The sequence below is a fragment of the Mustela nivalis genome (assembly GCF_964662115.1).
Source record: "Mustela nivalis genome assembly, chromosome: 1".
In the NCBI taxonomy this organism is placed as follows: domain Eukaryota; kingdom Metazoa; phylum Chordata; class Mammalia; order Carnivora; family Mustelidae; genus Mustela; species Mustela nivalis.
Window position 1 is genome coordinate 8,370,082 of NC_139020.1, and position 27,021 is coordinate 8,397,102.

The 27,021-nt window shown below is 46.2% G+C and overlaps 1 long non-coding RNA gene across 5 annotated transcripts; it reads left to right on the top strand.

Annotated features, from left to right (window-relative positions):
- The first annotated feature begins 9,556 nt into the window (after positions 1-9,556).
- On the top strand, positions 9,557-26,419 carry LOC309860572. 5 transcript variants are annotated; one of them, XR_014309453.1, is made up of 6 exons: positions 9,557-9,705; positions 13,102-13,224; positions 16,321-16,437; positions 17,383-17,706; positions 18,396-18,644; positions 26,245-26,419. It is a non-coding gene; the product is annotated as an uncharacterized lncRNA (long non-coding RNA). The 5 variants fall into 5 exon arrangements; XR_014309454.1 differs by lacking the exon at positions 26,245-26,419 and adding an exon at positions 19,093-19,651; XR_014309455.1 differs by lacking the exon at positions 26,245-26,419 and adding an exon at positions 19,093-19,650 and having other exon boundaries at positions 13,102-13,193.
- The last annotated feature ends 602 nt before the right edge of the window (positions 26,420-27,021 follow it).

Below are 27,021 nucleotides of genomic sequence, written 5' to 3' on the forward strand. Positions count from 1 at the left end.
GGTGGGTACAGCTGCTTCCTGACAGCAGAGTAGAGCTGGGCATCTGAGGGCTGTAAAGTGGCCTCCACTGGTGAAGCAGCTCGCGAGGGTATCAGATTTACGGTCTTATTCCGGCATTGGGACTGGGACAATGCATGTCCCTTGCTAATGTTTCCACGGAGAATCAGCATTTAATAAGACAGTCGACTTCTTAAATAATCCAAGCCGAGGAAGGAGTTGCACTTGTTAAAAAATGCTCCCATGCATATACCTAAAAGAACAGATGCACTTTCCAGCCGCATGCGTGGTCCGTCGGGTGCATGTGGTGTGACTTATTTGGTCATTTTAGAATCTTCACAGTCAACAAAGTGACAGCCCCTTCGATGACTCAGCATGAGGGCGGCTGAAAGAAACGGATCAGGGCTGTGTGTTCCGGGCACTCGTTACTCACTGCGGACTAGAGCTGGACTGAATTAGAAGCTGCTTGTACTTTACCCCATGAAAGGAATGCAGTTCTTTGAATCGGGGAGCCCTCACGCACCCCTGCTTGCACAGGAGCTGTTACTCATTGGGGAAACATCCGTCGGGTGGCCACAGTGTGCCAGGTGCCCAGCCAGGCATTTGCATGATAAAAGTGAGCTCCTGCCCTAGAGGTCATTCTCAGTCCCCATAATGCTCTGATGAAGACTCTGACCTGCTACTAAGTGCCAGAGGCCTTCCACATGTCCCCAGGTATGGAATCACTAATTCTGTTTCTGATTATTTGCGATATAGAAAGCATTTCCAAAATGAAAAAGACCTTTTTTCATGCGTATTTGTGGAATGGTTAAGGGCATAAGCTTTGCTGTGTCACCTCGGGCTTTAACTTCTCTTTATGCCTCAGTTTTGTTATCTGTATAATGGGGCTAAGAGCTACCTCCTAAGGAGGTTATGAGCTTAACGAAAAAAACAAAGACATATACAGTGAATGTGAAGGGCCTCAATTACTGCATAGACAAAGGAAGTATCCAGTAAACAGTAGCTGCTACTCCTGGCATTATCATTACAGCATTATTTTTATTATTAAGCTTTGGAATATTAATAATGATAATATTAAGCTCAGTCTATCCTAATATCTAATCACAGTCTATATATATACTATATAACATATATAATAATAAACAGTCTATCCATACTTATGTATAATAGATCTACTTATCTATCTATATATAAATGGATGAATATCTGATATATTGGATCCAATAATATAAATTTCTATATACTACATAGATGTATATCCTTATATATGGATTGATATACATCTATATAGTTAATGGAAACTTATGTAGCTATTAAAAATGGTAAGTTTATAACAACACGGCATGGTAAGTACCTTCCTGGAGTATGGATGCTAGCACGCCGTCCTATTTCTCAGGCTGCCTGGCAGCTAGGGTTCCTGGGGTGAATTAAGTGTGACCATAAGATGCACTTCTTTGAGAACTAAAGTGGAAGTCACACTTCTGACACCTCTGTGGTTTCTGCTGGTTGGCACGGTCAGTGAATATGGTTGTTTGGTTTTATTTTAAGAGCTTACTTGTAGGGGCGCCTGGGTGGCTCAGTTGGTGGGGCATCTGACTCCTGATTTTGACTCAGGTCATGATCTCATAGTTCACGAGATCAAACCCCAAGTCAGACTCCTGGGTCAGCAGGGAGTCTGCTTGAGATTCTCTCTCTCTGCCTCTCTCCCTGTTCTCACTCTCTCTAAAATAAATAAATACATTTTTAAGATTTTATTTTGAAGGTCTATCTACACTCAACTTGGGGCTTGAACTCACAACCCCGAGGTCAAGAGTCAGCACACTCCACTGACTGAGCCAGCCAGGCGCCCCAGTGAATATGTTTTTGGTGTGTGTGTGTGCGTGTGTGTGAGTGTGTGTCTGTCAGCATGGAGCCCAGTTGAGTTGTGCTGAAGTTGGCAGTGCCAATGGTGGTTTTTCTCATCCCTGGCTGGTAGTTCACGTGGGCATTATGGGTTCAGCCAACCCTTCCTGATGTGTTCTCCACCCTGAAGAGCCAGCCTCTCCTCCAGGACTAACAGTAGTTCCAGAAGCACCAAAGTTCTTCCATCAGGTCTCTTTCTGCCTTAAAAAAACCACTTTCTCTCATTGGCAGCTAAATCCTGACCAACATATGTTGGAGAGTGTGCCAATACTATGAAATGTTGTGTGATCACCAGCAAAAAACAATAGAACTATAGGGAGATGAGCACCAGAAAGATATCCCCCAAAGCATTGATCATGAGTATCTTTGGGCAGAAAGACTGTGAATAATCTTTCCATTTACTTTTTGTTCCCTTCATTTCTTAAAAAGGCAACTTTACTGAGATACAATCACGGACCATTCTATTCACCCATTTACAATGTACAATTCAGTGGTTTCTGGCCCATTCAGAGATGTGTACAGCCATCTCCACAGTCAGTTTTTCCATTGCCCACTCCAAAAAAATACCCATTGGCTATTAAATCCCTATCTTCCTGCCCCCACCACCAGCCCTAAGCCATCACTAACCGACTTTCTCTCTCCGGATTTCCCTGCTCGGGACTTTCATATGAATAGAATCATACAGCATGTGGTCTTCTGTGTCTGACTTATTTCACTTGGCATAATGGCATCAAAGTTGTAGCATATGTGTTGTAGTGTGTATGAATACTTCATTCCTTTTTACAGCAAATCATATTCTTTTTTTAAAAAGATTTTATTTATTTATTTGACAGAGAGAGACCACAAGTAGGCAGAGAGGCAGGCAGAGAGAGAGGAGGAAGCAGGCTCCCCACTGAGCAGAGAGCCCGATGCGGGGCTTGATCCCAGGACCCTGGGATCATGACCTGAGCTGAGGGCAGAGGCTTTAATCCACTGAACCACCCAGGTTCCCCAGCAAATCAGATTCTGCTGGGGATAGTCCACGTTTGGTTCCTCCATGGATCTGTTGGTGAACATTTAAGTTGTTTTTGTCATTCAGCTGCTGAGGATAATACTGGTATTCCCCTCCAACCTTTATTCTGACCATGTAGTCATTTTATGATAAATATTTAGTAAATTTTACAACAAAGAAAGTCTGGCTGGGGCGACTAGTACCTCTGAGTTTTATATTCAGAAGAGGGCAAGATGGTGGGTTGCCTCCCTCGATGGGCCAGTTAGCTTAGTACACAGTCCGACTCTGTTCAGAGCCGGATTCACAGCCTCAATGTCCAGGAGACATTGACAGTGTCATCCCCGTGTCCAGCAGACCAGCCCTTAAGTAGTACTGTTGGTCAGCAGGAGGATGGGAAGAGAGACTGCAGACTCCTCTCCACCGCTTGGAAAGTGGCTCCGAAGCTGGCAGGATGGACATTGAACCGTACGTAAGTCCCGAGATTTGACTTTTGGTACTTTTCACTTTCAAAGTTGTATCTCCTGGGGTGCTGGGAATGTTCCATATCTTGATCTAGGTGGTAGTCACATGGGATTGGTACGAAGAATGCATCGAGCGGTGTAGTTCAGACTTGCATGCGCTGTTATATTTGATACACGAAAGGTACACCTGAGTAAAGAGAAGAAGAAATTATAACATGTGATTTCCGTCCTACCTCTCTTCGATCTCCTTCGGCTGCTGCTTCCTTTCTGTTTCTAAGTGACCACAGGTTCCTGCCGTACAGTTGGTGAGGGACAGAGCTGGGATGTAATCCAGCTCTTACTAACTTAGCGTGGAGTGTTGCTTTTACTAGGATCCCTGCCAATGCCTAGGGCCGACATGATTTTTGAGACTTGGTTCCAAACCACACGGCCAGTAAGTACTGAGGCTGGTCTAGGGGCCAGATCTCATGGCCCTGGGGCCCATGTTCTGTCCGTCACATGCACCTCTTTACCCCTAGCCCCCAGCGCTGTACCAGGCACGCAGTAGATGGCCAGTAAATATTTGCCGAATCAATGTGACCAGAGTGGGGTTATCATCAAAGGCCAAGCAGGCTGTCCACGTGGCAATTGCTAGAAAAACGAAGGCAGGAAACTCAATTCTTATTTTTTTCCTATGGCTATACCAGTGGATGCTGGTCTGTCATAAGAGCATGGAAAGTTCCCACTGGAGCTACCAGAACTCTCTGGCAAGCCCCGCGAAGTGTTATTTTTAGCTTTCAGTGACTGATGCCCTTGTATAATTTAATGGGTCAGGAGGAGCACAAGCCAAGATTACTCACTCAGAGAGGTGTCCTTTCCTGCACAGTCCTTGGTGAGTTAACTCAGTTTGCAGAGACTTGCTCCCGCTGCTTTCACTCGAAGACAGTTTCTGCCGTTTTGAGTCTAGTCTGAAAATTACAAACTCTCCCTTAAAAAAAAAAAAAAAATTCAGTCATTTGTCCCATCAGTCACATTTTCCCAGGGTTCATTCATTAAACATGAGTTCGACTCACAGTGTCAAATGCTAAAAGGCTAAAGTAATAACCATAGAATAAACAAAATACTTGCACGTCCCTGGATATTCTGAGTGGGAAGACGCGCAGGGCGAATATTAACTACTTGGATTCAGGCAGTGCGTGTCCACAGAGCCATGCTCGTTCCCAGGTTCTCCTGGTAGCCCGGTAGAAAATGAGGAAGTTCCAGGTTGAGGGGGATTCCTGTCCTTCAGGAGGAGGAATGTCCCAGCTGTCATTCACAGCTGCCCTGGTGTCCCTGGGTTAGGGCCATCCGGCAGATGATTGAATGTCCATCCCGAATCCAACATTCAGGATGCCTGCGAGCATCTGAGAGCCTTCTGAGAGGATCTGTGCCTCTTCTATGACCAGGTCACACATGCCCTTGATTCTCTCGCACCTGACTTTATTCAGCGTGTGCTCGTACGCTGGACATAACCCATCACCCCTGGTCTCCGGTGCCTTAGGGGACGAAAGATGATTTTGAACTGCTGCCTGGTGGTGGTCCCCCGGCTAGTGCACGGTATAGACGCAGCATGCTGTGCTCTTGGCTTGTTCGGTGAGGTCTGCTCAATTCTTTGAATATTTTATTGCATCCTTCCCTAATGAATTAAGAAAAGTCAGTGAGGCCGCCTGGCTGGCTCAATCAGAAGAGCTTGGGACTCTTGATCTTGGGGTTGTGAGTTCGAGCCCTACATTGGAAGTAGAGATTACTTAAAAAATTTAAAAATATTAAAAAAAAGAAAAGTTAGTGGAAAATGAAGACAAGAAATCACAGAACCCGTGAGTGCATCTGAAAGACTCAGAAAGGAATCATCAGATGTTGTGATAATGTGGGTCTTTAGACTGAACCAGACAGCTCAAGAAATGGAACTGTCCAATTGTGGATTCAGTTGTGAAGGAAAAAAACAATAGTAAAGAACACGTATGCTGGAAATACGTCCGATTTACATCTCCAGGTAAACAAATGGTTAACAGGGGAAATTCTGTCTCCATAGAAATAGTCTGACTAATATAAAAGAAGAGAGGATGGAATTAGGATACCATTTTTAAAACTTCTGATTAAGTTATGGATTTCATCTCCTATCACCTACCTGTCCGTGGCTGCTAACTTTGGGGGCAGAAGGGGGCCCGAGGAGGCTGAGGGAAAGAGATGGAGACTGCACTGAGGAAAATTCAGAGAACTTACCTGCCTCCTGATGGAGTAAATACATCCCTTATAAAAGAGCCTTGCCGAGAAACATGAACTCTGAATCTAGACCAAATACCGGTTTTCGGGAAACACAGGGACAGAGAAATATGTTAAAAGACATCAGGGGCTGCTACCAGCAAATCTAGAATGTGGAAGACTATAGGCGATTCGTTCCAGTTTCTTTGACAAATAAATGGTAAGGATAAAAGGCCAGCGGGGCAGGGGGCGGCAGGCGGGGAGGGAACTTCAGGATGGAAGGACCGTGAGAGACAAATGACCCACATGCAAGCTAGAAACTTGGCATCTGAACGCAGGAAAATCACCTGGTAAAAATGTAGGAGAAAACCAGGCAAATGTGAACACAGACTGCAGATTTGATGTTGACAAAGTATCGCTGTCCGTCTTGTAGGTATGATAATGGTACTGTGACCATCTGTTTTCGAAATGTGCTTATCTTTTAGAAACACATAGCAAACTGGGGCGCCTGGGTGGCTCAGTCGGTTGAGTGACGGACTCTTGATTTTGGCTTGGGTCATGATCTCAGGGCCATGGGATGGAGCCCCGTGTCGGGCTCTGCGCTCAGCGGGGAGCCTGCTTATCCCTCTGCCCCCCCTTTTTTTCTCTCTCTCAAATGAACAAATAAAATCTTGAAAATAAGAAATGCAGACCAAGCCAGCTGGAGATTTAAAGACGCGTCTGAAGGAGAGCATGGATAGTTCAGCTGCTCATGTCCGGCCCCTGAGCCCGGTTTCAGGAGTTCATTAGAGACCAAAGCCGGGGCTGCGAGGTGACTTCCGGACCCCCTCCAGACGACAGTCCCCGGGGTTCGATCACTTGGGTGTGGCCTCCCGCTTCCCCCTCTCTTATCCCTGAGACTTCAGCTGGTCTAGGCCGTGCCTTGAGGAATAAAGGGACGCAGGGCTATCTACAAGATTTGCGGGGCCCAGTGCACAACAAAAACGTGAGACCTCTTGTTCAAAAAGCGGGAAAAACTGACATTGAAGGTAATAAAACTATACATCTTTTTCCTCTTTCCTGTGGCCTTTCCATCTGTCACCATGATATGTGTTTGTGTGTATTGTTTGCTGTTTACTGTCACTTTCGCCGCTGGGGATGTGTGTATTTTCAGGGTGAGTACAGACCTCAGAGGTGCCCAAGGGCCCCACTATGGGACTCAGTGAGCCTGCGTGCGGCCCTCCTTCCAGCCACGGGAACCATAGACTCCGCCGGGGCCCCAGGGGGCTCCGTGGAGCCGGCCATGTCTCCTCCCACGGACCTGCTGCTGGAACCCACAGCTAAGGGCATCCCACAGAGGCGATGCTAGGACACACCTGTGACCTGCTTCAGGGACTGGAGACAGGGCACTTCCTTGGTCACCCAAAGGCATGTTGGCTGCAGATAGTTACATTTTCATGCTTTACAATCATTGTATCTTTTTTTTTTAAAGATTTTATTTATTTATCAGAGAGAGAGGGAGAGAGCAAGCACGGGCAGACAGAATGGCAGACAGAGGCAGAGGGAGAAGCAGGCTCCCTGCTGAGCAAGGAGCCCGATGTGGGACTCGATCCCAGGACGCTGGGATCATGACCTGAGCCGAAGGCAGCTGCTTAACCAACTGAGCCACCCAGGCGTCCCAATCATTGTATCTTTTATTGATTGATTGCCCACTGGGGTAACTAAACCTCCAATAAAATTTTGAAGAGGAGTGCTTAGAACAGACATCCTTTCCTTATTCTCGGTCTCCAGGGGAAGCTTGGGATATTTCTGATGTTTGCTGCGGGGTTTTGGTAGAGGCTGTTTTCACCCCTGGAGTGAATAGGGTTCTTTCAATTTCAGTATCTTTTGGCTTCTGTTATTCCTCTTGAAAATTCAGTTGTCTGCATAATTATTCCCCCTTTGAATATGATGGTTTTTTCCCTCTGCCTTGTCAGTCTTTGGTTTTTATCAGTTTGACTGGTTTGTCCACACATAATTTATCCTCTCTGATGTTTTTTGTCCATTTGGGGGACTTCTCAGCTGGTCTGTCTTCCAGTATTGCTTCTCTCCATCCTCTCCATCATGTGTTCCCTGATGCGGTGAACCTGTGTTAGCTCCCTACGCCATGTTCTACACATTTCTTTCTTTCTTTCCTCCTTTCTTTCTTTTTTTAAAGATTTTATTTATTTATTTATTTGACACAGAGAGAGAGAGAGAGAAAGAGATCACAAGTAGGCAGAGAGGCAGTCGGGATGGGGGGAAGCAGGCTCCCCTCTGAGCAGAGAGCCTGATGCGGGGCTCGATCCTAGGACCGAGCTCGATCGTGACCTGAGCTGAAGGCAGAGGCCCAACCCATTGGGGCAGCCCTGTTCTACACATTCCATACGGACTTTTCTCTAATATTCATGTTTGAGAAGGTCTAGCCTGGAGTTCACACTGAACCTGCTTTCCCTTGCTCGCAGGTTTCTGGGGCTGCCCTAACAGATCACTACACACTTGGTGGCTTAAGCAACAGAAGTATCTTCTCTCCCAGTTCCAGAGGCCAGGAATCAAGGGCCACCAGGCCATGCTCCCTCTAAGGATCGGTGGGAAGATCCTTTCTTGCCTCTTCTAGCTTCTCAGGTGACCCTCAGGTTCCTTGGCTTGTGCTCGGGTCCCTCCAGGCTCTGCCTCCGCCATCCCACAGCCTTGCCTTGTGTCCTTGTCTCTTCTGAGGACGCCAGTCATTGGATTTAGGGCCCGTTCTAAATCAGGATACTTTCACCCCAAGATCCTAACAGAACTATGTGTCCAAATAAGGTCACTTGCTGTGGTTCTGGGAGGCCATGATTTTGGGAGGTACACTACTGAATCCACTAAACCATCGATAGCTCCACTTAGATTGTTAACCTCTTGACAAGCCACCTCCCGATCTGTGTGTCACCTCCGTACGGCATATACCGCAGGCCAAAGCCACGTAGAATGTCAAGTTCTCATCTCCACTGTTTTTCTTTCCTGGGATTTTTGCACCTCAAACACTGGCTGTCTTGGCTGTCCTAAACTCATTTAGTTTTTTCCATGAGACCGATGCAAACCTCAGACCGACCCCAACACTTCACTCATCACGCGTAGCCAGTGCTTCAAGCTGGAAGGTTCCAAGGGAGAAAGTAGGGTCAGTCTGGCTTCTGCCTCCATGCGTTTCTCTGTACTCCAGGATCTCCGCAGGATAAAGCCGGCCCGTCTGGGCTGCTCTTTACGTTCTCAGACAGTTGCTTCTTGTCTCTTAGCCGGTTTTTGTAGTCATTCTTCGCACAAAGTTTTTTTCTGACACTTCATCATAAATAGAAGTCAAATATGGCATTTCCGGTATTCGAGGCTCATGTCGCGCAGAGCACCAGCTGACTCTCAGGTGCATCGCTTTCGGAAGCGCAGTGACTGAGGGATGTGCCTCTTAGTCTGCCCCCACCCACCTGCTCCTTTGTACTGTGTTTAGAGACAGACATGCCCAGAAGCTCGCCTTTGTTCCCTGTATGAACGGCTGCTTGGGGACACTTCAGAAATGTAAAGAAATCAATGGGGGGAAAAAGAACTAGTGGAACATGTCAGAACGACACAGGGCTCTTGTCGCATTCTTGCTGCAAAGGATTCTTTTTTTTCTTTTTTAAAAGATTTTATTTATTTGAGACAGAGAAACAAAGACAGCGACAGAGAGCGTGAGTGGGGAGCAGAGGGGAGAGGCCGGGAGTCTGCTGCGGGTCTCAATCCCAGGACTCTACGATCATGACCTGAGCTGAAGGCGAGTGCTTAACTGACTGAGCCACCCAGGGGCCCCTGTATAGGATTCTTAATATCAGGCATATACATGAATAAGTCACAGAGTATCACTTTGTGTGCTGAGGTCTGAGATGCCAGAGCAAGGGAAGAGTTCTGTCTATGAGGGTATGTTTCTCGGAGTGAGCTTGTGTGTGTGTGTGTGTGTGTGTGTGTGTGTGTGTGGAGTGGATGCTACACATTTTACCTTACCTAGTCCTCAAAACCTGTCATCTAAACTAATAGGTACTGTTATTAGTCCATTTTACAGATGTGAAAAGTGAGGCATAGGGAAGTTGAGTAGCCTGCAGCCTACACCTGGGTGGATACTATTTAACCTCTCAGGTACTTTGCATTTTATTGATTTATGTATTTTTAAGTTTGGTACATTTTAATTCAATTATAGTTAACACATTTTACTTTATTTTTTAAAAACAGGTAACACATTTCAGTTTATGATTAGCAAAGCTACATTTTTAACCATAAAATGCAAGCTTTAATGGACATGAACTCTGAATGAAAAGAATGAGACTTTCTGTAACTTTTACTTTTTACAGATTTACGAGCTTACAGAAGTGTTAAAAGAATCGTGTGAGAAGCCCTCGTGAGCCCTTTACCTAGATGCAGTACTAGTTTTCCTCTCCTCCCATTTGACTATTCACCCACTCACTCATCTCTCTCTCTGAATCATTTCAAAATAAATTGGAGACCTTATGCCCTTTTGCCCCCCAAATACTCAATGTGTATTTTCTAAGAACAAGAATAGTGCCTTCCCTAACTTCAATACAGTGATTAAAACTAGGGAATTTAATGTTATAACCCTGGTACTATTATTTAATCCAGAGTTTATATTCATTGTTCATCAATTTTCCCAATAATGTTCTTTATAACTCTCCCTCCCCCGCCATCCCTACCCTGGGTCCAGGATCTAATCCAGGATCATGTGTTGCATTTAGCTGTTGTGTCTCATTTGCGTCCTTTAATCTGAAACAGTCCCTCAACCTTTCTGTCTGTTGTTTTTCCTGATTAGATCCAGGCAGCACATCTCTCGCACGAGGGCTGTGTGCTCCCTGCCTCCCACCCAGGGGTGCATGACTTTCATTGCCTGTTGACTTTAAATTTGGTAATTTGATTAAGGTGATATGATCATTTATTTTTTGTAATTATACTTAATTATAATCATTTGATTAAGGCTTGTCTACCATAAAAGAATCCTATTCCCTCTTTCATTAATAAGTATTTGTGAGGGAACTATTTTGAGGACGTATAAAACCTTGTTTCTCATCAAACCCTACTAGGCTCTGACACCCCGTGTCTCCCATTGCGTTAGTTCTCTCTCTCTCTCTTTCTCCTTCTCCCTCTGCCTCTCTCTCTTTCTCCTCCCTTTGGCTTCCTTGGCTTGTTTCTCATTGAGTAAAGCACACCCTAATTAGCTTCCTGAGGATGCATGGGAGGACATAATTTTAAGATTTCACATATTTGTGTCTTCATCCTTCCCTCCTCCTTGAGTTGCTAGTTTGACTAATTACAGAATTCTACATTGGACATTTTTCTTCAGAACTGTGAGTGTATTCCTTGACTGTCTTCCAGCTTCTAATGTTGCTATTGAGCAGTTGATGTCATTCTAATTCCTAAAAATTGTACTGTTTTTGCCTCTCTGAAAGTTATGTGTTCTTGTTTTTTAATCTTTGATGGGGTCGCCCCCCCCCCCCCTTCATTGTGCTGGATTCTCTCTGGGCTGTTCAATCTGGAAAATCATGCTCTTTGGTGATGACAATTGTTGTGGGTATTCTTTCTTTTTTTAAGGTCTACAAACTTCTTTTTTAAAAACATTTTATCTGTTTGTTTATTTTTTAGAGAGAGAGAGAGCAAGTGAGGGGAGGGCTTCAGAGGGAGGGAGAGAATCTCAAGCAGACTCCATGCTGAGCAGAGTCCATTGTGGGGCTCAATCCCACGACCCTGAGATCATGATCTGAGTTGAAATCAAGAGTTGGACACTTAACTCACTGAGCCACCCAGGTGCCCTGTGGGAATTCTTCCTTTGAAGATTTCTTCCTCTTTGTATTATCTGTCTTCTACAGAATTCCTGTTGTTGCATGTTGACTTCTGCATTGGTTTTCTGATTTTCATTCATACCTTCTTCTCTTAGTTACCTCTTTGATATTTTATCCTACTTTCTGGGATATTTTTTCACCTCTCCTCATCCAACCATTGGATTTTTCATTTTAGTTGATACATCATTACTTTCTAGGACCTCATTCTTGTTCTTTGGCTATGCCTTACTATCTGTCACCCTATTCTTGTTTTATAGATGTACTATATTCTCTTGGAGAATTTTGCTATATAAATTCTTGATGTTTTCTTCTGCTCCCACACTTGTCTTTTTTTTCTTTTTTCTATTTTTTTTTTTTTTTGCCATCTCATGTTAGAATGCTAGAAAAAAAGTGGCTAACATGATATTAGAGGATGATGTCTTATTTGATAAAACAAAACAAAGCAAAAAAACAGAACAGAGGAAAACATGGAGAACAAAAACAAAAGGGAGAGATGCTGGTTTGTCCGCATGTCAGAAAAGAACTCTGATTGGAAGCCCTATAGATGTAGGTGGGACATGTGGGTAGTGGGGCTTCATTGTAGGGTGATTGAGAGGTTATCTGGTTTTCTCATGGGGGGGGGGGGTTCCAATTGTTAATACCTGTGTCTTTTCACTGGACCTATTTAGTTTCTTCAGGGACAAATCCTCCAGTTTCTTGCCTGGAGAAAAAACACCTTTTATCCAATGTTCTGGGGAGTGAGAGGGAGTAATATGGCTGTCCAGCATAGATACTCACTTAATTCTCATATTTTCCTTTCAGGTCCTACTCTTGCTTTCTTGTCAATATTTTCTCCTTGAGGTTATCATACAAAATGCAACAGGAATTTAAAGGGAAAAAAAAAAAAACTACCAAGGCTACTGAGATTATAGTTAGTTTGTGCACAGTAGAAAAACAGCAAAATTTTTGGGCACCTGGGTGGCTCAGTCGGTTATGCCTCTGCCTTTGGCTCAGGTCATAATCCCAGGATCCTGGGCTCGAGCCCCGCATCAGGCTCTCTGCTCAATGGGGAGCTGCTTTTCCCTCTCCCTCTGCCTGCCTCTCTGCCTATTTGTAATCTCTCTCTGTCAAATAAATAAATAAATAAATAAAATCTAAAAAAAAAAGAAAAACAGCAAATATTTCACATGATTCTCACATCCACAAGGATCCTGACCAGTTTCCGAACAGCAGCATCACAAAAGTCTGGGATCAAGTTATTTCTTCTTGGCAGTTAGTACCTTACAGGGAAGTCACAAGGTTCCCTTGATTTTGCTGACCCTGCTTTAGTTTGTTTGTCTCAGATCTGAGGTGCTTTTCTCCTCACAGTCTGAGATGTCCATGATTACCCATAAATGAGATGTTGTTTTGTTTCTACAGTTCCACCTAGTGGTCAAGTTTCTGGCCCTAAGGCACACAGTTAACCACATGGGTTTGTTTTTATGATATTTTCATTTCCATATTCATTAACTTGATATTTTCTTTATTTGATTTGTAGTTTTATTTACACAGGTGTAAAACAAGGTGAAGAAGAAGAAAAAGAAGCAGCACTCCTTGTGTGTGGTTAACAAAATTGGAGTCCTAGATACTAAGACCTAAGAGTTAACTATTGTCTGGATGCTCTATAAATCTCCTACTCATATCTGTCTAAATAATTTATTATTGTCAGCTCATCTACTGAGAACAGGATCCGAGAACCCACCGTGCATCTCGACATGGTTTTGCCTGTAGTGCCTATATCTGCAAGAAGATCCTTCTCAGGTTGGTTGATACCTCGTCTGCTTGTGGTTCTGTGAGTAGACTGGGGATCAGCTGGGTGGCTCTTCGGCTCAATGTAATCTTGCCTGGGGCTGCAGTCCTCTTGGCCTTCGACCAGGCTGAGACATCCAGATGGTTCACCCACCTGTGACAGGAGCCCCTGGTAGGACTTGTTGAGGAGAGCTGCCTCTGGGTGAGTGCCTGGGATTGAGAAGGTACTAGGGTCTCTAGACTGAAGAACCAGGCTCTGGGATGGGACAGGAGGGAAACAAAGCTGGAGGCTAATTTCCAGAACGTTGGGTATCAGGGGCATCTAGAAGGCTGGAGCAGCTTGAATCTGGGGGACTGGGCATTTCTTTTTCCATGGAGTCCTGGTTCCCTCTCTCTCCTCTGGCTTCTCCATGTACTTTTGTCAGCACTTCCTGTGAGGCAGCTCAAGGCTCCCAAAGATGTAAAGGCAGAACCTGCCAGGACTTCTGATGTCTCAGGCTTAGAACTGGCATGGCATCACTTCTGCCATACTCTGTTGGTTTCGACAGTCATGGGCCGACCCAGATTCAAGGGGATGGAAGATAATATTTTTTTTGAAGATTTTATTTATTTATTGGAGAGAGAGAGAGAGAGAGTGAGTGAAAGAGAGAGCATGAGCAGGGGTGGGGCAGAAGGAGAAGCAGACTCCCCACTGAGTGTGGAGCCTGATGTGGGCCTCAATCCCAGGACCCTGGGATCATGACCTGATCCACAGTCAGACACTTAACCAAGCCACTCAGGTGCCCCGAGAGGATAGAAGGTGCTTAACATCTCTTGGTATGGAGAATGACAATAAACTTGGAGTCATCTTTATTCTGCCCAACTAAACAGAATCTATGTGTGGCTTAGGGCCGCCATCATAGATCGCCACAGACTAGGTGGCTCAAAACAACAGAAACTTGTTCTCTCAGTGTTGTGGAGGCCAAATGCCTGAAATCCAGGCTTGACGTCAACGGGGCCGTGCAGCCTCCAAGGACTCTCAAGAAAGGTCTCTAGCAGCTTCTTGGCTCCAGCTGACCCTTGGCTTGTGGTAGCAGCTCTCCAATCTCTGCTTCTGTCTTCACGTGGCTTCTTCCCTGTGTCTCTGTCTCACGGACACCCAACCCCCTTCTCTATCTCTTTCCCCCTTTTTTTCCTGTAAGGACACCAGCCACTGCATTTAGGGCCCATCTGATATTCAGGATGAATTCACTCAGGATCCTTGAACTTGGCTGCATGTGCAAAGACCCTATTTCCAAATGAAGTCACATTCATAGGTACAGGGGATGAGGACCTGGACATATCTTTTTGAGGGATACAATTCAAACTACATAGCAAGCATGACTCTTTTTATGTACCCTGCTGAGAAAATATTCCACTCTCTGGGTATACGGTTTCACATTTTAAATTGTTCCAGAAATTTTAGTCAATATTTTTAAAATATATTTTTTCCTATATTTTTCTTCTGGGTTCATGTTCATATATATGTTAGACCGGGGCAATTTTGGGGAATGGGTAAAAAGCCAGAGAGTAAATATTTTGGGCTTGGAGGTCATACAATGTCTGTCACAAGTACCTAACTCCTTTATAATGTGAAAGATGCCGTGAGTAATACATAAACCAATGTGTGGGGGTATTCCAATAAAACTTTCTTTTTTTAAAAAAAGGTTTTATTTATTTATTTGACAGAGAGAGACACCATGAGAGAGGGAATACAAGCAGGGGGAGTGGGAGAGGGAGAAGCAGGCTTCCCGCTGAGCAGGAACCCAGTGCAGGGCTTGAACCAGGACCCTGGGATCACGACCTGAGCCGAAGACAGATGCTTAATGACTGAGCTGCCCAGGTGCCCCCCAATAACACTTTCTATGGGAACAGGTGGCCAACTGGAGTTGGCACCTGGGCGAGAGTTTGCCAACCCCTGTGCTAGCCCTTCTCGTGTCGGGCTCTCTGCTCACTGGGAAATCTGCTTCTCTCTCTCCCTCTGCTCCCTCGACCCTGCTTGTGCTCTCTCTCTCTCTCTCTCTCTCTCTCAGATAAATAAGTAAAATCTTTAAAGAAATAACAGTGTAATCTATGGTTTAACTTATCCATTGGGGTTTTTTCTTCAACAGTTATCTTATTAATTTTTAGACAATCTGTTTGTTCTTCACCGACCCTCCACACCCCTGACCTGGCTCTACCAATTCGCCCGATAGTCCTGTTGTTCATTCACACATTATAAATGTATCCTTTTTCCTTTAGATGTTTCATATTCATAGTTCTGCATGCCAGTTGCTACCATAGAAACGTCTATTTCCTTGGGATTCTGAAGTTGTTTCTTGTTTCTGTTACCTTTCATTCAATAGCGACTTGCTTTTCCAAGTATTTGTTGATTTTTGTTTATGAGGTTGTGCTTCATTTTAATTTGTGGGATTCCTGCAAACTAATTTGGGAAGCTTTCCACCAGAGAGAATCTACATCTGATTTTGCCAATAGATGGAAGCCCCCTTTCTCCCATGCCAGAGCACTGAGCGGTCCTTCGAAGACTTTTTTTTTTTTTTTCCTACAGTAAGAATCTCAGATTTCGGTCCCCCTAGGGGATCCTGCCTCAGAACAGCCCCACCCCTCCCTGTCACTTTAGGTTTAGGCTAGTTCCTGCCACTCGGATTCTGAGTTCTCCCAATCTCATCGCTCTGCCTTTAAGCCAACCCCTGAGCATTCCTTCCCTGGTCCTTGGTGGTTCCTACTCAGCTTCTAGTCACAGAAGCCTGGTGACACACATCTGTCCCCTCCCGCCCTGTCCCCTCCCCCAAACTCCCAGGAAAAACTCAGCTTTCTCTGTCAGTCTGTCTGTGTCCTTTTGTCTATTTTTTTTTAAAGATTTTATTTATTTATTTATTCATTTATTTATTTATTTATTTATTTGACAGAGAGAAACACACACAACAAGAGAGGGAACACAGCAGAGGAGTGGGAGAGGGAGAAGCAGACTTCCCTGGGAGCAGGGAGCCCGATGTGGGGCTCGATCCCAGCACCCTGGGATCATGACCTGAGCCGAAGGCAGACACTTAACGACTGAGCCACCCTGGTGCCCTCCTTTTGTCTATTTTATCACATCCTTGCAAATCTGTCCCACTTCCAGAAATACATCATATCTGAGATCTTGCTGGGGAGCAAGTCAGCCTCAAGGCAACTAGTGTTTCATGGTCTGGAGACAGCTTTTCCGTGCAACACAACTTATGTGGACATACACACTTTGGTAACTTGTAACTTTGGATGGGAACAAATGGGCTTGGGTGTACCCTCTTAGATCTCACCCTGCTCATAAATGGAGGAGCTTTGGTGCCTACCAGATGGGGATCTAGTGGAAGAACATATCCTTGGACACAAGGTTACATTTTTAGTTCACCTATGAAGTTAGAATCGCAAGGGACTCTCTCCAGGCATTTGCCTGGGACCAGCCAAGCCCTTGATTATTCATTTCCAGCCTCTGTGTTGTCCCCCTGTCCTGTCCAGTGGACTATCCTACACTCCCATAAGTCTTACTCCCGTAAGACTTGCTCTGATAAAATGTTAGGGTAAATGTAGAAATAAAACCATGCTTCAAGCGTGGCCTTTTGCAACAATACTAGTGTTTTGACCAGGGGCAGGTCCAAAGGAAGGAAGCTCTAATTGCAAAATTTGGGACACTGATTTTGTTGCTTACAAGGACCCAAGGGGACACTTGTTGCAATTCTGAGCCACTTGCTGAATCTGACAATCGAGACTGCTGTATTTGGAGAGATGGTCTAAAATCATTCCTGGCTTTAGTAATAGGAATAGCTGAAAGAGTGCATGCAGAACCCTCTTACACATGACCCCGGCTGAAGAAACAAACAGCCAACTACGCACTCACATTTATTTAAATCTCTGAACAGAGTTGTTCTCTGCTGAGTTATAATGAGGAGTGAGCTTTCCGAGGGTGTGATTTATGAGCCTTCCACAATGGGTTTTAAATGGGGGCACTGACAGTTTCACTCCAGCGAGGGCCGGGGGAGCCCTTCGGCCCGGAGGAGCTGAAGTGAGCTGGTGGGAGACAGAGGGGAGGCCGGCGGGGCTGGATCGGGTCACCGCGAGCCAGGGGCACGGAGCCAGCCCCCAGCTCCTCCGTCCCTGAGCTCGCTCACTCAGCAACACTGGATTGTTCGTTTTTGTTTCTCTCAAGAAAGAAATAACACACGTTGATGTGAAGATTGAAGGTGGACTCTCTCTTGTGCCACAGACGGTCCCAGCGATGGAAACATGAACACTTTTTCCCGCCCACGCTTCTCTCTCTTAGAGCTGTCTGGTGGGTGAAGTTTGATTTTGCGTGATTTTTCTTTTCTTTTTCTTTCTCTGTGGTGCATTCCAGCCAGGAGAGTGACGAGGGCACCGTTGGTCGTGAAATGGTGCCCTAGAGGTATGTCCACGTCCTAATCCCCAGAACCCGCGAACGTGACCTTGTTTGGAAAAAGGACTTTGCAGGTGTGATCAAGTTCAGGAGCCTGAGGTGGGATCATCCTGCATTATCCAGGTGGGCCCTCGGTGCCATCACAGGAGCTCTTGGGGAGGCAAAGGGAGATTCGACACAGGGAGGAGGGGGCGGGTGGAGTGGAAGCGAAGTAGCCACAAGCCAAGGATCACCAAGGACTGTGGGGACTCCCGGAAGCCACCAAGGCAAAGGAAGGATGACTCTGGGTGGGTGACCAGGGTCAACTTCCTCTTGCTCTATGGACTTCCACAAAAATGGGGGAGAACTGAGGGCTCATTTGACCCAAACACAAACACCCCGCCTGGGTCCCCAGTGCGACGACTCAGGCGCGTGAGTCCACAGAGGTGTTTGTCACTAGTTTCTGCTCATTGCCTTCTCTCCTCAGCTCCCTGCTCCTCACCCCAGCTGCCCGGCCTTTTCTGTCGCCTCTTGTCCCTTTGTTTGCATATATGTCGTCTTCTAGCTTATTTAATTGTCTGTCCAACTTTGCCATCCTTCGGGTTCAAGGTGGCTGTCCTATTTTGGCATTGGGTTAGACATTGTAAGAGAAATTCCCCTTAGTACACAGATAGGGAATTGGGAATGAGAAAAATGTTCTGTAACAGACAAAATAGGCATCAGGGACACTGTTTTCTTTTGATACTTCAAGCAGAAGAAAAGACTTAGAGGGAAGAGAACTTAAGTGGTTTTTAAATTGAATTTTGTAGGATGAAGAATGGGTCCAGCTCGTGCAGATGTAAGCCGTGTGTATATGGTTGAACTGTGGGACCCCTCCTGGGGTCTCAGGTTTGATCCACAAAGCCAGACATGAGGGGATGGCCTCTTTGTTCAGATGAAACACTGAAGGCCGCAGAATGCAAGCGGACGGCAAGAGAGAAGGTGGACCCTGCATTCAGCTCTGAATGGGACCCTGGCTGTTCCGTCTCCAGCCCAGTTGGAGCCTGGAAATGAAGACTGTGAGTATTTCCGGGTGCCTGGGAGGGAGGTTTCCATGATGCCAGCCACCGGGTCCCTGAGGGGAGGGGGTCCTGTGGGCCGAGGCTGTGGGATGGATTGGAAGCGAGATCAGAACAAGGGCGGGGCTGCTGCGGATGGAGAACGTCACCAAAGCCAAGCAAGGGGCTGACAAGAGTGGCCATACCGAAAGTTGGGGGCTTCTGGGACTGCCCAAGACTAAAGCCTGGGGTTCACCTGAGCAGCCTAAATTATCTGAAGAGCTACTGTAAAGCAAGCATGTTTTCAATGGCAAGTAGCTGGAATTCACTTTGACTTGCCAAGATCAGTAGGTCCTCCACCAACAGAAATGGAGGCTCGAGGGGTCATCAAAATTACAGAAGGAGTGTCTGCCATCTGCCTTGCAAACCCAAGGGTCAGCAGAGATCTTATACACACTCTGCTCCACAGCCCTTCGAGACCCCCCTGCCTCTGCTCTCGGGCAGGCTCACAGCTGGGTCTGAGGCTGGGAGAGGCCAGTGGAGGTCCCGCTCGCGGAACACTCAGGTTTTCACAGAACTTTGGAGACAGCACTGTGGCGGGTGTGCATGGCACCCCTCGGCCGTGCTGAAGTGCTTCCTGCCGGCAGCTGTGAGCAAAAAAGGTGGCCATGGCCTTTGCAGGGCTGGCTCTCTTGGGGCTGGTGAGCCACAGTTCTGTGCTAGTGAGGGCAACAGTGACTACATAAGGAGCACTTTGGGGCACCCGGGTGGCTCAGTCAGTTAAGCATCCGTTTTCAGCTCAGGTCATGATCCCGGGGTCCTGGGATCGAGTCCCGCTCAGCAGAGAGTCTGCTTCTCCCTCTGCTCTGCACCTCCTCCCTGCTTGTGTGCGCTCTCTCTCTCTCCCTCTCTCATGCTCTCTCTCTCTTACATAATTAAATAAAACATTTTTAAAAAAATAAGGAGCACTTTTTTCCTCCTCCTCAGTCTAGCACTGGTGCCCATTTAATTTAGACACTGATAATACCAAATGTGTCTTTATATTCAGGTGAAGAAGGGGGTTTTACAGAGCTATGGGCCCCAAACCCCAGCCCTAACAGCTGCGGCCTGGGGGCAGCTGGCCTGTTCCACCACTGAAAGAGCATTAATGGTGGACACACTGAATCCTGGGGACCACAGACCCTCCATGAGATCCCGGGATCGTGGCAAGGGCCCCGAGAATCTACGTGAATGATATTTCTCACCCACACATCAGTGCCTCCAGTATTCAGATGTGGGCAGACAGGGATAATGGAATTAAATGCACATTTATTTCAAGACCATTTGAGAATTCAGAGTTAATTGTTTGTCATGGTCATTTCTCTAAACTGATGGGAGCTACAAATGGGACATTTGTGTGACGGACACAGTCATGTCCCGCTTGTGTCCTTTCTGGGTGCTCTGTCTGACTTCCAGCTGCCCAAGGGCTCCCTTGGCCCCAGCAGCCTGCAGGCCATAAGACCTAGTACACTTGCACACCTCCTGGGTGGCCTTCCAGCTGTGCCTCTCCAGAGTAGGTGTATAAATACCCCAGGTCTCTCGCCCCTTGCATGGGATAATTCTGAAGTAAGTTTTCTCCCAGTTTCCCTGTGGAAGTAAGCCCAGCTACCAGAGCTGAGAGTTGGCTTCCCAGCATACCTTCAGTCTTCCCCTTGTCACTGTTCCACTTCCTATCAGCCAGGTACATTTCTTGTACCTCAGAATAATAAATCAAATGCCTCCAACTCCAGTCTCGTGATCTGCCTGCAAGAGAACCCAAACCAGATAGCGGATGTCTGAGCAATTTATTTTTTCTCTTCACACACCTTTTTATTGAGATATAAAGTATGTACAACAAAGTATACAGAAATTTAGCAAGTAACTCAATAACTCTCTGGTTTTTGTTTTATTTATTTATTGGAGAGAGAGAGCAGTGGGGGAAGGGAGAGAGAGAAGCAGACTCCCCATTGAACAGGGAGACCATTGCAGGGCTTGATTCCAGGACCCTGGGATCATGACCTGAGCCCAAGGCAGATATCCAACGACTGAGCCACCCAAGTGCCCCAATAACTCTCTATTTGCATATCCCTCTGTAACTACCACTGTAACTACCACTCAGACCAAGCCATAGAGCATTCCTAACATGTCTGCAAGCTCTCTCACCCACCCTATTAGCAATAATATCCTGAAAAATAACTACTGTTCTCACTTCTATCACCATAGAGGAGCTTTTCTTGTTATTGGACTTTATACAAATAGAATCACACAGTAAGTCCTTTTGGGGGTATGGCTTCTTTTGTTTAACATTGAATCTGTGAATGTTATTGCCTATAGAAATTGATTGCTATTTTTTACTGCTAGGTTATATTCTATTGTATGAATATCAGACAATTAAAGAAATTCTTTCAACTTTTAATGGACATTTGGGTTGTTTCCTTCTTCAGGCTTTTGGGAATAAAGCTTCTTGTATGTGTTCTGTGGTACACCCAAGCACTCAGTTCCCAGGAGCGAATTGCGGGTTGGAGACTATAAGGACCTTTCGGACCATTCTGGCTTTCACAAATTGTCCCTTCTTGGATCTGCATGTGGACTTAGGAAGCCCTTCTTTCCCGCTGAGCTTTTTAGGTGGTGAGGACCAGAGTTTAAATGTCCTGTATCTTGCACCACACCCAGTACAATTTGGGGCGGAGTGCTCAACAACTACTTGCACCAGTCCTCTGACTCACAGGGCTTAGGACTAAAGACCCCCCTGCCTCTGGGTAGTTATCTTAGATATCCCCAATCACCACATGCCGAGGCTGCATGTGGTGTCTGCTTTCCTGTATCAGGCAGGGTGTGGTCAGGAAAACAGGATGGGGCGGTTATCAAAGCAAAGGCTTGCAGGAGGGACCCATGCAAGAGGGGCTTGTCTGGCTGTGCTGTCCTTCTGGCTGAGTGTAAAAGGCTGCTCCTGGGAGCATGGAAGGGTCAGGAATCAACTGCTGCCCCCAACCAGAGTGAGAGGTGCATGCCAGGGACAGCAAACAAGAAGAAGAGGAACTTCCAGTTCTTCCTTCAGCCCTGTAGTCTCCTGTTGGCAGAGCCTGACAGAGCCACGTGGCAAAGAAACAATGGACTCTGTAGAGCCCTGAGACAGAAAGGCTTAATAATTGCCACAATTAGAGACCGGGTTTCTACCAAGACATTCATTGTTCCCACCTTCCTACCTGGCACCTCCAGGCCTTGCAAAGTCCTGGGGTATGGCTGGGATCCCTCGAGGGAGATGCCCTAACTTGTGTCCTCCTACTCTAGCCTCCTTATGCTATCTGCAGCCCAAAAGATGGAGGTCTCTCCTCAGGCTGCCGGCCGGGGAGCTCTGTGAAGGGGGCTGGGTCTAGGCCAAAGGTGTCATCTTCAGGTGTAGTCCAGACCCTTCTTTTTGAGGAGCCAGGAGCACTGATATCATGCAGAAGACAGAATGCCCTTCCCGCCAATCCTGGCTGCAACTGTTCCCAGGGAAGTAGTAGGCACCTTTGGCTCTCAAATGCTCAGGGAACAAACACTCCCTAAAACTGCAGATGCTTACAACAATAAAGGTTTACTTGCTGTGCACACTGCATTCACTCTGTCTCATGTTGTCCTCATCCTGGTACCCGAGCTGAAGATCCAGGATTCTGCTTCCCTCCGGGGCAAACTGGTTCTGTGGCAAAGAAGGAGCAGATGGCTGCACAAAGCTTCCGTTCAGAAGCCTCACACATCACTTCCACTCATATTTCATTGGCCAAGGCCAATGCAGGGTGAGGAGGTAGAATCGTCCCACAGCGGGGGCAGAAAATACTTTGAATAGTGGCACGAGGAAGGCTTGAAGGCACATTGCCCATGCAGAGAATCTCAGTGTCAATATACCATTCCACTTTGATTCAAACACCCCCCCCCCACAAAGGCTCTCTTTTGAGTTAACACACAGAGACTGATGTGAGAAGAGCAACCAGCTTACCGGTTTCCAAAAGGGCCAAACTATGAATTCCAAACTGCAAATTTAGGAATGCCTTTCCCTCCAAGATTACACTATACTTGACAATGTCATCTGATGAGGTGAGCTCATCTCCCACTTCAGAGAGTATGCTTGTCACTTGTCCTGCCCTCAGCTGGGTCTGGTGCCCTGAGACCCTCTGATTTGACTGGTCAGAGGAAACTTCTAGTATTCTGAAGGGTGGGCAAGGAGCAGACATTCAGAAAGGGAGAAAGTGGCTTAGCATTCAGGGTGTGGAACAAATGTGCGAGGGAGGAAGGAACCTGAGTGTGCCGCCACTCCTGGACAATCTTTCAACCAGTGCTGTTTCCAGCATGACTCTGGACTCTTGCCTGGAGATATGGACCTGCTGCTCCCAGTTTCTGAGACTCTGCAGCTCTGTGGCAGGGAGCCTTTTGTTTCTTATAACCACCCCCCCACACCTCCCTCCAGCAAGCAGGGTTCAACTTTCTCCCTCCTGCCAAGTCAGATAGCATTTGTCCATTATGTTTTCACTTTTCAAAATATTATGAATTTCTCCTCTTTTCTGATGTTTCTTCTCCCAACCTTCTGTTCTTGGTTTTTTTGTCACTTTAGTGGGATTTGAGGAGACCACAGAGTTTACCATATGTATGTTGCAGCTGCTAAGTTAATATGTGTGTGCTGCAATACCTTCACCTCTAGGATAGTCTAGACTGCTTCCCATGTGGAGGAGGCCTTCCTCCCCAGGGGCCTTAAGGGCCCGGAGTGGGTCCGGGAGGGAGCACTGGGGGTCCTGTAAAGCTTCTGCTCTCCCTGGAGACCAACCAAAATGCTAAAGTGCATACTTAACCCAAATTACATCCCCCTTGTTTTAGAGGAGAGCCTGAAGAGCAGAGAAACAAAGCAATCCCCTGCACCCCACAACCAATGACTTGAGGCAAAATGATTGCGTTATGGATGTAGTCAGGAAGAACGAGGTCTGGGCGTGGCCAGCGAGGACCAGGGATGGGGCGTGTCCAGGGAAGAATGAGGATTGGGTGTAGCCAGAGAGAACTGGGTTGAGGCGGCCGGGGAGAAGGAGATCAGAGCTTGGCCAGGGAGAGCAGAGACTGGGCAGGGCCAGGGAAGACGAAGGTTGGGGCGTGGCCACGGAGACCGAGGATTGGGCTTGGCCAGAGAAGACCAAGGTCTGGGTGTGACCAGAGAGAAACAAGGTCAGAGCGTAGCCAGAAGAACAATGACTGGGCGTGGTCAGAGATGAAAGAAGACTGTGCATGGCCAGAGAGAAGGAGATGGGGTATGGTGGGGGAGAAGAGGTCAAATTTTGAGGAACAGGTTTGCCTTTCAACTTGGACGTATTCATTCAGAAGTTCCTGCAAGGTTTTGTTAATTAATTAAATGGAAATGATAAAAAAATGAAATGCAGTGTGATTTTCCTTTCTTTCCTCCAAGAATATGCCCAAACTGTTGCCTTACCCTTTTTTGAATTCAAATATGCCAATGTTTCCCACCTTCCCCGCGCGTGTGTGTGTGTTTAAGGAAGAGAAAGGCTTTTGGTTCTGGAAAAAGTGTAATGAGATTCTGAAACCAGTCAAAACTCCCATACTCCAAGAAGATTGGGAGATGGTTCCCTGCTGGGTTCTCCTTGTCGCTTTCTTCCTCCAGAGGCTTCCAGCCCCCACCATCCATACCCCCTGTTTGGCCCCCTTCTTTCTTTCTTTTTTTTTTTTTTAAATTTACTTTCAGTGTTCCAGAATTCATTGTTTATGTACCACACCCAGTGCTCCATGCAATACATGCCCTTCACAATACCCACCACCAGGCTCACCCAACCTCCCAACCCCCACCCCTCCAAAACCCTCAGATTGTTTTTCAGAGTCCATAGTCTCTCGTGGTTCGTCTCCCTCTCCAATTTCCCTCAACTCCCTTCTTCTCTCCATCTCCCCATGTCTTCCGTGTTATTTCTTATGCTCCACAAATAAGTGAAACCATATGATAATTTACTCTCTCTGCTTGACTTATTTCACTCAGCATAATCTCTTCCAGTCCCGTCCATGTTGCTACAAAAGTTGGGTATTCGTCCTTTCTGATGGAGGTGTAATACTCCACAGTATATATGGACCACATCTTCCTTATCCACTTGTCCTTTGAAGGGCATCTTGGTTCTTTCCACAGTTTGGCGACCGTGGCTGCTGCTGCTATGAACACTGGGGTACAGAGGGCGCTTCTTTTCACTGCATCTGTATCTTTGGGGTAAATACCCAGTAGTGCAATTGCAGGGTCATAGGGAAGCTCTATTTTTAATTTCTTAAAGAATCTCCACACCGTTTTCCAAAGTGGCTGCACCAACTTGCATTCCTACCAACAGTGTAAGAGGGTTCCCCTTTCTCCACATCCTCTCCAACACATGTTGTTTCCTGTCTTGCTAATTTTGGCCATTCTAACTGATGTAAGGTGGTATCTCAATGTGGTTTTGATTTGAATCTCTCTGGTGGCTAGTGATGATGAACATTTTTTTCATGTGTCTGATAGCCATCTGTATGTCTTCATTGGAGAAGTGTCTGTTCATGTTTTCTGCCCATTTTTTGACATGATTATCTGTTTTGTGTGTGTTGAGTTTGAGGAGTTCTTTATAGATCCTGTCTGGCTCCCTTCCTTCTTATTCTACCCCCAAGTTCTCGGACTTCGTCTTCGACATCCCAGCCTTTGATTCCCCACCTTCTCCCCTGGCCACTCCTGCCCCTCCTGGAGCTTAGGAGCTGCTTCCTCCCGAGCCTCCTGAGTCTGCAGACCTGGAAGCAGGTCACTTGGGGGTCCTTAGCCAGTAATGCCCCTCCTCTGTGAAAAGCAGGGGCCAGACACTCACCCCTGCAGTTTCCCTGGACCATAGTAAGCACTGCATACACACACACACACACACACGAGGAATGGACTAAAGAATGAGAAGGTGGAATTCATCGTATTAATTTTGCATTTCCTTAGTTTGAGTCCCTTCTTTCAGATCATATTCAATTTCTCATATTATTATTATTATTTAGCACATTATCATGAAAACTTACTTGGGCCAATTGTGATTTCCTCTCAATTGACTATTTGGTATTTTAGTCCAAAAATGGGTCTTTGAGAGATGAGCAGAGCCATTAGGTAAAATTAATTGGCATAATTAAAAGCAAATTGTTTTCCTGGAAAGCCCAGATTTTAAGAGCTGGTCCCAAGCAGCTCTGCTGGGGAGCAGCCTTTCCTGGGGTTTTCTCTGCTCTGCTCTCTGCTTTGTTCCACGGCTGCTGGTGGTTCTCACTGGTAGCCGCTATTAGTGGCGGTGACACATTAATTGAACCTCACTATTTCCAGGTGTGTGGCACACTCCGAGGTCACCAGTGCAGGGGGGTTTCATGTGTATTCAATTACTGCGGCGATATGAAGGAATGCAACATGTCATACGTTAAAGTGTCAATTACCACCCCTCACGGGGCTGCCCGAAAACTAAACCAATCAGCCCCCTTCCCTGTGGAGCACGTTCTGTTTGGGCTGGACGCTCTGTAAACTGTGTGCTTGTTGGGGAGAAGTGGAGGGGAAACAGAACTCAGAGCGGAGGGCTAATGGGTTGGTACATCCATCTTGAAAATCCAGGCACCGCGCTTGCATTTGTGTGAAGACTGCCCTGTGGAGTGTTGTACCAGGCAGAGTTACCTTCCCGAAGCCCCGGGGAGCCGGAGGAGTTCACTCAAGGATACAACCATCTGGCGGGAGGCCAGAGATGCCGATAAAGTATCTCTCCTTGTATATATCAGAGTTATTCTATGCGGCCACCTTCGGAAGCTTGTGTTTTAAATGTTTACATTTAGCATTTGCATAAATAAAGAAATGTATTATTATTTTTAAAGAAACTTACCTTCTTGTAAGTTTAAGATGCTTCCTGGACTTCCCATCCTAAAACACCACCCTTCCACTCCCAACCAAAACCTGACCTAATGGGACCTGCTTGACTTTGATGACACGTCCCTCTTGAAGTCATCCTTGTTCTTTGTTGACTTGTTTTTTTATGTCTCTTCCCAGGAGGGTGAGTAAGAACCATGTCTATCTTACCTGTCACTGTGGCTCCAGCATTAAGTCTCCCAAATTTGACCCCAAATATAGTAGTCCAAAACTGTGATAATGTGACCGTTGAAACATGGAATTAATTTATATAAGAATTTTTAGAAATAAGGTTTTCCCTTTGGATTCATTCAGGTGTGAGTGAGGCCATGACACCTTGTGGCCACCCCAGGAGACCCTCTGGAAGGAATTTTTCTTTCTTTCCTCCCTTACTTCCTTTTTTCCTTTCTTCCTTTTCTCTTCTTTCTTTCTTTTTTTAAACCTTTCTTCCTTTTCTTAAAAGGCATTTTTCTCAGAAGGCAGTAGTAGTTA